A 12,665-nucleotide genomic window follows, 5' to 3' on the forward strand; every position below is an offset into this window, starting at 1 on the left:
TTGTAGAAAATAAGACCAGGAGTATGGTACCTACACAAACACACTCTTCTTATCCTGAACATCAGTTTTTAGTTTAATGACTTATTAAACATCAACAAATAAGGAACAAGGTAAAGAAAACATTTTCCTTCAAATCTTAATTAAAATTTTGATTGTTTGCATCTATAAAATTAGTAACTATAATAATTTTTGTAGGTCTTATGCTAAAGTTAAATACTAGATATTAAAAGACCAAACAAGGCCTTCATGTTTTTTATTTTACTTACAAATAAGAATCTGTGGTTAAGGATAAACAAAATTTTTTAGTAAAAACAAGAAAAAACCAATATGACAGTATAAAGTCAGAAGACACAGGTTTAATATCTTAATCTGCAAGTGTAGCAAATTACTTGAGTTTCCGTTTCTTGAGCTATCCAACAAATATACTGGTCATTTGTAAGGTCTTTCCTACCTTTAAAGTTATGATTAAGTGCATCTTTGAAACATAGGATTTCAGGAATTTAATTCACATATTTGGATACTTTCCCCTTTCCCTTATAACAGAATATATATTACTAAAAATTATCCTCTAAGTTCTGTTCAAAATGTGTTTTTTACAATATATATTTATCTGTGAGATAAGCAAATGTCTTAATTTCACTTAAGTAGAGAAAGGGAAAAGTAGTATTTCTGTTCTGAAGTAAAAATATTTAAATATAAAAATATTTAAACTGAATATAAATATACATTAAAACAAATTTATTTGAATCTGTATGAGCTTTCAATAAACTCTTGATGGCATTCAACACAATTATTAAATTACACAACACTTTTAATACACATCTAAAAGTACTAACTTATTTTTATTCAATCATATGAAATATAACAAGACTATAATACTGAAAATTAATTATCAATAAAGCTGAAAATACATTGGTAATATTAATATATGCTGAAATATGACTGTAGAGTATGGCCAACCTTACTTCAGCAGCACAGTTAATACTGGAGATAATTTTAGAATCTTAACACCAATATTTACGTGCTGCTAAGGCACTGCTGACATTGCTATCATAAAAGCTATGAATAAAAAGAAATATATTTTCTTCAGAAGATCAGATCCTTGTATTTTTGAGGCAGCACAATATGGCCTGCACCTTTTCAAAATCCACAAACCATTATGTGCTGCTACTTTACTCCAAGGTTTTGTTTTTTTTAAACACATGAGCACCTAAAGATACGAAAAAATTTTTCTTTCAGAAAAAGAGGATAAATACATTGAAAAAGCCATGTTTAAAGATTCTAATATTAACATAGCAGATATAAATAGTTATTTCTTGGACGCTTTTGAGCAGCATAATAAAACTTATTCCTACACTGAATATTTAAGGAAAGCCAAATACATGCGAAGAACACTGCTGTAAGTTAGGAACACAAAGATGTATAATTGAGAAACAGAAAATCATTTTTTTTCCTGTGTCAACTTACTAATAAGTCAATACAGTTAAATAGTCAAATTTTTGAATGCATTAAAATATATGAAGTTATATTTTTCTTTTATAAACAGAAGCGAATTCATAAAATTTGGTCTTTACCTTTGTAAAAGCATTATTTACAAACAGCATTTAACTCCTTGCAGTACACCTCTCAAACGACATCTTCATCAAGTAGGTAAGATTTCATGTCAAAGGAAAAATAAGAAATGACACACAAAAGCTAAGCTTCAATAAACTTAAGCTAGTCAAATGCAAATATACTTTTAAAGAGAAAAAAGGAGATCATGTGAAATATTTTAGTAATAAATACAGTAAAAATACATAGGAGGCCTAAAACTAACTTTCTTTCAATTTGTTTTAAAAAACTCAAATATTATTTTACCTTGAATATTTATCTATTAGTTATCCTGTTAGAGCTGGATAACATTTTATATAGGAAATAACTTTAATAAATGAAGTCTTGGAAAAACAAGTTCATTTTGTATCCAGAGATGAGAAATAAAACAGGAAACCTGTGGTTGTTGATTTTCCTATTCTCTGGTTCTCACTCTTCACCAGATAAGGAAGTATACTCCTAAACAGTTTCCACATACATATGAAATTACTTCTCTCAGAAAGATATCATAAAACTACCAAAACTCTAGCTCAAGGTCTGGCAACTTCTTTTATTCCAGTTTTCTAATCACTAAAATGTCTATGCTAAAGCCATACTACATCTATTCTGGACAGGTGATATGCACTTGAAATGTGCCCCTCCCCAATAATATATAATTGTATATACAAAGCATAACCATCACATATTTCACATTTTTTGTGAATCTTTTCCCATTAAAAGTATATGTAGCTAATTTCTTCTTTCTGGCCTGCACATGGCTTATGAGATCTTAGTTCAGGGAGTGAACCTGGGGCCTCAGCAGTGACAGCACAGAGTCCTAACCCCTAGACTGCCAGGGAATTCCCCTAAAACTATGTATTTGAAACTAAGCCAGGTGTGCCAAACTTGAAAAATGTAAGTGTGAATACTGCAAATTGTAAACAGTTTTATGAACCTTTTAAAAAACTTAAGTTACAATGTCTTCACTTATCATTTTTAAAAATTACTTTTAAATATAAATTCTACCATTTTACTTCTGTGGCATTAAGTACAATACAATACTTTGTTGTGCAACCATCACATCATCCATCTCCAGAACCTTTTCATCCAGAACCAATTGAAACTGTACCCACTGAAGACTGCTCACTTCTCTATTACCTCAGCCCCTGGAAACTACCACTGCTTTTTGTCTCTCTGAATTTGCCTATTCTAGGTACTCTGTATAAAAGGAATCATACAGTATTTGTCCTTTACTGTCTGACAAGGTTCATCCATATTGCATATGTCCTTTATAAGGACTTTATGTCCTTCTTATGGCTGAGTAGATTCAATTGGGTAAATGCTACAGTTTATTTATCCACTAATCTGGGAAATAGATGGGGCAACAGTGGAAACAGTGTCAGACTTTATTTTTCTGGGCTCCAAAATCACTGCAGATGCTGACTGAAGCCATGAAATTAAGACACTTACTCCTTGGAAGGAAAGTTGTGACCAACCTAGATAGCATATTCAAAAGCAGAGACATTACTTTGCCAATATAAGTCTGTCTAGTCAAGGCTATGGTTTTTCCAGTAGTCATGTATGGATGTGAGAGTTGGACTGTGAAGAAAGCTGAGCACTGAAGAATTGATGCTTTTGAACTGTGGTGTTGGAGAAGACTCTTGAGAGTCCCTTGGACTGCAAGGAGATCCAACCAGTCCATTCTGAAGGAGATCAGCCCTGGGATTTCTTTGGAGGGAATGATGCTGAAGCTGAAACTCCAGTACTTTGGCCACCTCATGAGAAGAGTTGACTCGTTGGAAGAGACTTTGATGCTGGGAGGGACTGGGGGCAGGAGGAGAAGGGGACGACAGAGGATGAGATGGCTGGATGGCATCACCGACTCGATGGACGTGAATCTGAGTGAACTGTGGGAGTTGGTGATGGACAGGGAGGCCTGGCGTGCTGCGATTTATGGGGTCACAAAGAGTCGGACACGACTGAGTGACTGAACTGAACTGAATCTATGGATATTTGCTTTATCTTCTGGTTATTACGATAAATGCTGCTATGAACATGGTATATAAATATCTGAGTTCTGATTTCAATTCTGTTGGGTGTATACCCCATTATATATTACTGGATCATATAGCAATTCTTATTTTTTAAGGACCTGCCATACTGTCTTCCATAGTGCTGTACCATTTTACACTTTCATCAGCACTGTACAAAAGTTCCAATTTCTCTACATCTTTGCCAACACATGTCTCTTCACGTCTGTTGTTCATTTTTTAACTGAGGTTTTTGTTTATCTTTTTGGTTGCAGAAGCTCTTGATATATTCTGGATATTTAACCCTTATCAGCCACATGACTTGCAAATATTTTCTATTTTGTCAGTTGCCTTTTCACTCTATAGACAGTATCTTTTAACACACAGAAGTTCTAAATTTTGATGAAAGCCCAATTTAGCTTTTGCATAAGACCTGTGCTTTTGGTGTCACATCCAAGAAATACAGGTCCAATGTCATGAAGCTTTCCCCGTTTTCTTCTAAGAGTTTTATTGTTTTAGTTCTAATAACATTTAGTCTTTGACCCATTTTAAGTTAATTTTTGTATATAATGTGAGGTATCTAATTTTTCTTTTGGGTATCCAGTTTTGCCAAAACCATTTGTTGAAAAGACTGCCCTTTTCCACAAGGTCTCAGCACATTTGTTGAAAATCACCTGAACATATATGTACAAGGAGTCTGGGGCCTCTAGTTTACTTTTAGGGGTTTCTCTAGTTTATTCCAACTGGTCTGTATGTCTGACTTTACAGCAGTACCATACTGCTTGGTTACCATAGCTTTATATCAAGTTTTGAAATCAGGAACTCTGAGAGCGTCAACATTGTTCTTTTTTTCCAAAATTTTGGCTATTCCCCTTCTGCAAAGAATGTCATTGAGATTTTGATACACATGGCACTGAATCTGTAGATCACTTTGGATAGTATTTCATCTTAACAAAATTAAGACTCCCAATATATGAATATGGGATATCTTTTCATTTATTTGTATCTTTTAAATTTCTTTTAGCAATGTTATATAGTTCTCAGTATACCAATCTTTCATCATCGGGGTTAATTTTATTCCTAAGCATTTTATTCTTTTTGATGTTATTGTAAATGGAACTGTTTTCTTAATTTCCTTTCTGGATTATTCATTGTTAGTGCATAGCAATGCAACTGATTTTTGAATGCTGATTTTGCTTATTACAACAGGTTTGTGTGCGTGTGTGTGTGTGTGTGTGTGTGTGTGTTAGGATCAAGGTTTTTCTACATATATCATGTCATCTGTGAACAGAAATAATTTTACTTTCTAAATTCTTTATACCTAAAATTGGTTCACAGATATCTGGTAATCTTGGTCCTTTCGTTCTTCTAAAAAAACATCAGACAGGTGTCTTGTCTCTCCCTTCAAACCTCCAACATCTCCCTTTCATCCTCACTTTCATTCAGAAAACAGGAACTATCAGAAGAGAATTTCTGCCAATTTCCACCACAGCAATACACATATATGTGCCTGTGCCCATGTAACTCTTTCTTGTTTGTATTATGGATGAACAATCACTGTTCATACAACCAATCCTGCCCCTTTCATAGATTTTATCCTCTGTTGATAACTTAAAGATATTCCTGTAGCACTTTCCCTTACATCTTTAATTTTTTTCTCTATTGGATCATTCCTATCAGCAAACCAACTCTGCAATTTCTCTCAATTTCACCTCTTAACATTACTACTTTTCTGTGAAAATACTGCAATTTTATCACTGATGTTTTAATAAACACGATCTTTTCCTATCTATTTTTAATTCTGAGATAATTAAAAACCACAGCTTTCTATTTGAAAGCCTGAAAAACTTAAAATATTAGAAAACATTTCTTTCCACATGCCAGAAAAAGATGGAAATCCTTTATTTAAACATATTAATAAAGTGAAAGATTCCAGTGAAGCAATTCCAGCAGGGGAAGGTACATTTCTCTTTACTTGTGTTCAACAGCAACAATAATCTCTTAGGCTGATAAGCTCTGATTTTTTCCTTTCCATTTATAATAATTGCCTACTTTTGGGTTCTATTGTCACATGTTAGGGACATTCAGATGCTAATACGTGTCATGGAAATATTTATATTACTTTGTTGTTTATATATATTCTTTATGTGTCACTAAAATACTTCAGATTTTTCAAATAGTTCTACTTTTAATCTGGCATTAACACAATTTATAATAGTAATTACTTCAAGTATGCTTCAGATTATGCATATAAACCTCTAAGGAGCTGGTGATACTTAGCCCCTGGGGCACAGACTGACTCTCCTGCTCAGGACAGTGGAATACTACACAAGTGGTATGATATATAGATTATACCTGGAGAAAATAAAATTCACAGACAACAGATTAAAATTTGCTTTTCTTGTTTTTTTTGGATACAAATGCTTAAAAACAAAGATTTTATTAACTAGATAAGATACATTTAAAATTCAGTGTTGAGAACAGGTTTGAAATGAAGCAATATTTAGATATTGCTTCAATATAATCCAGAAAGCCTGTTTTATAATCCAAAGAAAACTCAGTTTAAGTGAATATAAAGTTGTACTGTTGCCACCTTTTTCCGATGAAGAAATTAATGATTACCTACAAACTGTGTATGAAGTGGATTTCAATCTAAATAATTTATTCCAAAAAAGTCAGGAGATATACGTATTTATACAAGAACTATATATATATATAAGTACACATATATACATATAGTGCATGCACGCTAAATCGCTTCAGTCATGTCCGACTCTTTGCAACCCTATGGACTGTAGCCCTGCAGGCTTCTCTGTCCATGGAATTCTCCAGACAAGAATCCTGGGGTGGGTTGCCATGCTCTCCTTCAGATCTTCCTGATCCAGGGATTGAACCTGTGTCTCTTATGTCTCCTGCACTGGCAGGCAGGTTCTTTACCACTAGCACTACCTGGGAAGCCCCATATATATAGTATTCTCAAAATATTATCATTTTTATCATTATACTAACAATAGTATCCTTATATACTTATATATCCTTAGTTTCTTAAATAGTTTTTAATTTTTGATTGACTTCTCTCTACTCCCTAGATATGAATTATAAATATACCATGTCAGCCAAAGAATGCAATATAAAAAGTTTGATGAGAACACAAATAAATATGCTGTTTATCTTAACTTTCTTTCATTACTCTTTTACATTCAAATTATGAATATTTACCCATTACTATTCTTTTTTTTTATCCTCTGTCAATCTATTCAGTTGGTCAATAAAACTAACTGGCTCTTTCTTTGAGATTATAGTTCATCAATTTCTTTGCCATTCATAATTTCATACCTTAAAATGAGGTCTAGGTACAAGATATCTACAACTGTATTTCAGCCTGACTTTCTGTCTTTGGTTACCTAACACAACTTCTTAAAACTCATACATTCAAGAATGTATCTGTGGTTTCCCAAGTGGAGTGTGTACTTTTCTGCCTGCTGCTGCTGCCAAAGTCATGTCCAACTCTGTGCAACCCCATGGACTGCAGCCTACCAGGCTTCTCCGTCCATGGGATTCTCCAGGCAAGAACACTGGAGTGGGTTGCCATTTCCTTCTCCAATGCATGAAAGTGGAAAGTGAAAGTGAAGTCGCTCAGTCGTGTCCAACTCTTAGTGATCCCATGGACTGCAGCCTACCAGGCTCCTCCATCCATGGGATTTTCCAGGAAACAGTACTGGAGTGGGGTGCCACTGCCTTCTCCCATTTTTCTGCCTAGTGTCAATGTATAACCAGGCCCTCTCCAGTGTTTCCTATTTTTCACCAATGAAAACACTCCACAATTCAAGTTAAAACATTTCTTTTAAGAGCCGTGACAACCAAATGCCTTATGTGGATATTTTTGAAATAACCAGAAATTTTAAGCTAGGTATCATTACAGTAAGAGGTTATTAATAATTTTGTTAGTGTGTTCTAGGTATGGTGCCTATATACTTAGGGGAAAGGGGTCCCTATAAGTAGAGAAGCATACAAACTATTTGAGTAGACAAAAGACCAATCAAGCCTGATGCTACTGTGGTCACCAGTTGAGTAGAAAGTGGAAAAAACACAATTACTCATCATCTGAGTAGTGACTATCCTTTCCCACTATGTGAAGGCTCCCGGGAGAACTCAGATGCTTGTAATAAATTATTTTCCAGTTCTTTCTCCCACTAAGGAGAATATTCCTACCTGCTCTTTGAATCTTCATCAAACCTACTAACGGAGGCTAAAATACTTATTAAACCCCCTTCCATTTATTCATACATTTAAGGACAACTTAAGTCTATCTTCTCTAGTGGATTCTTCAGCCTCTCTGAAGAACTGAACTATCCATTTATAATAAGTTTTAAATCCAGACAATTACTCCCAGGACTGAATACTGTGCTGAGCAGATAACTGGTTTCATTATTTCATACTTATCCTCCTTGCAAATTAAGACTAGCTATGTGGCAATGCTTGCTGGTACAAACCATGCCATTCCTCCACTCCTATATCCCAGGCCATTGGAAACATCATAGTGCCTACATCCTCACCAAGCAGTTACGAAAGGAACTCTGATGACTAAACTTAGAACCAAAAAAAATCTAAAAAATTCAGGAAACAGAACCAGTCAGTTCTTGTCCTTTAATCTTTACACAATAGTTCTCAGTTCCAAGTCTGGTTGTTTGTATTCTGGCCTGCAGGCTCTTAAGTATCTCTACTGGCTTTTGAGGTATCAACTTTTCATTCTTACGATCTTCTAAGAAAAAAAAGTCATTTTGAAAGGTGAGGTAAAATAAATGTCTCGCTTAAGTCAATCTGAAAATGAATCTGAGTAAATGGAAATATTTACATAACTTAAATTAGCTTTCTTTTAATATTAGATAACAGACAACAAGAATTTCAAAAGAACAAAAATTATGTATTTTAACATAAGTTAATGATTTTTCCCCCCTCACCTCTCATATTTTGTTTTCATTAATATTTTTGCTTAGGTACATTTACTTTCTGACACTGCTCTAAATTCAATTCATATAGTTTTTACATAAAGCATTATTGTATTTAACAAAGATATTAAAAAGTTCTAAACATATCTCCTAAACTCTTAAATCATCCTGCAGTAGAAGTCACTGGTCAATTTCTACATTTCTAACTTTATCAATGAAATGAGCAATTTCATTGATAAAGTTAGAAGTAATTTACTGAGGCAGCAACTAAATAGAACGGTCAATGTGGAGCCAGAAGACTCAAAATGGAACTCTGGCTCTGTCCCTTATAAGTCAAGATCTTGGATAAAATATTTTAGTACACAAAGCCTCAGTTTCCTCTTTGTAAAACGGACCTATTAATGGCTACTTCATGAACCTGGTGTTAAGACTCTAAAATCTTAAACTTTAATGAGCACATCGAGAAGTGAACAAGTATTCAACAAAAACCTGCTGAATCCAAATTTACAGTAGGATTTGAAATACACTTCTGGCAGACTTAGGGATTTAGTGGCCTACAATTCAACATGAACCAACAGTACTGTGACAAACAGAAAGTGGAATCAGGATACATAATTTAAGTATCCTATTCATAAGACACATACTGTATTTTGTACCTCAAACCACACTGAGTATGCTGGGTTCAGTTCTATAGACAGTATTTTTAAAGAAATACTGCCCAAATGTGGCAGATCAGAATTCATATTGTGAGAACCAGTGTAAGGACGTGGGAATGTTTAGCTCAAAATACAAAAACTATTTTTAGAAGACAAATCAGGGCCCCAAATTAAGTTATATGCTAAACTGAAACCTGCTCCCTTACAAGACTTTTATTTTCTATTATCACAGAGTTATTACAGATATAAATACAATTTATAACACTAAGGAAGAAGTCTATTTATTATGGTTCTAATTCTAATATTCTGAGGGCTAAAGTAAGATGAATACAGATCAATTTAAAAACTGACTTATAAAAAAATTCACTGCATTTTACTAACCTGTCTTATTAAGGATTTGGAGGACAAACTGCCAATTTTAAGTTCTGACTATAGAGCACCAAACTCCAGAGGCATAAGAAACAACTTGTAGAACCAAATTAAGGAAAATAAAACTGAAAGCAATTTTAATAAATTTATCGGAAGTAACAGGAAGAGTACAACTGACAGTCTAGGCAAAAAGTCAGGTGTGATTGCAGACAACTGGATATACGATTATGTCAATCTGCATTCAACTTATTCCTATTTTTACAGAGAGGTAATTTTGTAGACTCAAATTTCAGACAAATAGGCAAATGGTAAAACTGCAGAGAACAGTCTGGGATGTTACCTACTATATTTATGCTTAGAACTTGAAATCCCTATTATGCTAATATTTTAGCTATTATACTAATAGAGTTCATTAGATTTGTGTACTTATTTCTTACTTAAATCAAGGCTGGTGCTATTAAATTCGGCCTTGCCTTCATTTCCTAAGAAAACATCCAAAGTCAGTTCATAAATAGTATGTTTTCTATTATTCTTCTTTGAGTCATCCATCTTGAGCTGAGAAGTTGTTCAGGGTGGGAGAACAATGTATTTACTCCCTTTCTATAGTTTTGGCGTTAAAATTCAAATTTTAGCTATAATTCTAGCGAGATAAAAAACACAGCATTGCCTTAGTCATTAAAGCTCAAATTTAACCCATTCTCTTAAACATATATATGTCAAATAAACAAAATTTGAGAACAGGAACACCTGGTATTTGGTTAAGCATTGTCTGCTTCTCAAAAAGTTATTTGAACAATGCTGGAAAATGGCTGTTACATATCATGAACTATCTCTGTTCACAAATTATAAAACAATATATATAGCTTTAAAAGTTTAGATTTGATGTTTACTAAATATCAGTTGATGATATTATTAAGTTTGCAAATCTTTCTTCACCACCAAATTCTGACAGTACCTAGCACCCTATAACATTTTCTGCTTCAGATTATAATATCCTTTACTAATCCAAGTGCCAAAAGAGCAATTTGTTTTTTTCCTCTTTTGGCACACATCTCCCAGAAATATTCACATTGCAAAATTATTCAAGATAATTAAAATTTCCTCATGAGTGGTATTTGTTGTTGTTTAGTTGCTAAGTTGTGTCCGACTCTTTTGTGACCCCGTGGACTGTAGTCTGCCAGGCTACTCTGTCCATGGGATTTCTTCAGGCAAGATTACTGGAGTGGGTTGCCATTTCCTACTCCAGGAGATCTTCCTAATTTACGAAGTCAAGGTCAAAATTTTTTGTGGTAGATTAAAGAGACAGAAGCAATAATATTAACTGCTGACAATGAACCTAAAGATGCTATTTTATTTTGCACCAAATGATATATTATTTTAAATTCACAAAACAGAAATATATAAAAATCAAAAACATAGCTCAAGAAAGGAAAAAAGTAGGACGAAGTGTGACTATTTCTGAATATTTTATGTTAAGCAACAGAAGTTTAAGAGTTTAAAACTGAAAACCAAACTTGAAAAATATTTAATCTCTACTCAACTTGTAGAAATGAATCCAAAACACTATCATTTTTTACAGTATCAAACATATGAAACAATACTATTCCATAACTTCTGGAACATCTATGTTCCACAAGTAAATAGTTAAAAAAAATATCTTAAAGAAACAATGGCATTAAAATAAACATGAGAGAGAGAAGGAATACACACACCACCATGAAGAATCAATGACCACTGTCACTATGGGCCTATTTTTCTGGGTATAGCTTAATTGGAAACATCACTATTTTAGTATCTAAGACTAAAGGGAACTCCAGGCATATTACCTAAAGAAACAAGAGAAAGCATTCCAACTATGAAATATAGCAAATGACCTGTGTTTTAAAAGAGGCTGGAGAGTATCCAAGAAAAGCTGCTTGCTTAGAAATAAATAAAACAGATGAAATGAGCTTAAGAATGTGACATCATCAGTACTTACAAATCTACTGGAAATTAAATGCTATCTACTGCCTTTTGAAAAGTGTACTGCCCTCCAGTCTACAGTAAGAGTGCAATACCAATTGAAAAGATTTCTTTTCCTAAGAGTTAAGTTGAAGAAAAAGCTGAGCTGGCTTCCAAGGGACCAATTATGAAACCCAAGCCTGGATTATATAGGATTCTTTGGGGATTTGCAACGGTTTCCATTCTAGTTTTCCAGAAACAAAAATATAAAAGGAAAAAATTAGAAAAAGAAGTGATCTATGGCATTTGGCTACTACTCTTCAAACTGGCTTATTATTATATTTTCAATATTTAATTCATTCCCACCCTAAAACTACTTACTGAGTTCAATGCCTGATCTATGATAAAAAGTCACTCCTTGACACATACACGTTATTTACTGGGTCATTAATGCAATGGTATGAGGTAATGTAAGAGAAGCATCTGAAGCACTAGTTTTCATTTAAATAGGGCCATCCCTCAATATCAAGAAAAAAAAAACCAGGAGCACTTGAATTTTTTGTTTACAAATGTAAAATTAACTGAAGGAATACATGATAACTAACCTTTTTGGTAACTGATTTCAGTGTCTCAAATTTAAGGAAATAAGTATATTGGGCATTTATCATAACCTTGTTTTCAACAGTTTTTCTAGGGATATGATATTAATTTTAGCTAATCTATTAGAATTATTCCCTTAGCATTTGTAAGTTTCCCAAAAGTAAAATGAATCAAGGTAAAAATGTTTCTTATTCTAAGAAGGAGGTGCACATGTGTATATATAAAAGGAAGGAAAAGGGATTGCCTTCCTGTTTTTCCCACCTCTTGAAGTTTAACAGCTAAATTTTAAGCACGTCACAAGAAGTCAGAAGTATAATCTAGTGAAATGTAAGATAAATGAAAATAACTCTCAGGTGGAGAGGACATTCCAATTTCTAAAACCACAAAATAACTGTTAGTAAACCTGAATAATGATGACAATAAGTAAACTACTACTTATTTGTAAGTTCCTTTGAAGGAAAAGGGTTTAAAATTATGATTCTCAGATATAGAGATGGGAGGGCCGAGCTGTAAAATCCTTTCCAAGACAGAAAACTTACCCAAGGCAATGG

At 33.5% G+C, this 12,665-nt stretch overlaps 2 non-coding genes and 1 pseudogene across 3 annotated transcripts in view; all 3 read right to left on the reverse strand.

Annotated features, from left to right (window-relative positions):
- LOC100847818 (cysteine-rich protein 1-like) overlaps nt 1-12,665 on the reverse strand; it is a 105,188-nt pseudogene that overhangs the window by 32,089 nt on the left and 60,434 nt on the right. The window contains exon 4 of the transcript XR_009496616.1: nt 1,575-1,637. The product of XR_009496616.1 is annotated as a cysteine-rich protein 1-like (transcript). The remainder of the gene's footprint in view (nt 1-1,574; nt 1,638-12,665) is intronic.
- MIR16A (microRNA mir-16a) lies at nt 955-1,043 on the reverse strand. Its single transcript, NR_031032.1, has one exon. It is a non-coding gene; the product is annotated as a microRNA mir-16a (primary transcript).
- MIR15A (microRNA mir-15a) lies at nt 1,101-1,183 on the reverse strand. The gene has a single exon (NR_030793.1). It is a non-coding gene; the product is annotated as a microRNA mir-15a (primary transcript).

This window comes from Bos taurus, chromosome 12, assembly GCF_002263795.3.
Source record: "Bos taurus isolate L1 Dominette 01449 registration number 42190680 breed Hereford chromosome 12, ARS-UCD2.0, whole genome shotgun sequence".
Lineage (NCBI taxonomy): Eukaryota > Metazoa > Chordata > Mammalia > Artiodactyla > Bovidae > Bos > Bos taurus.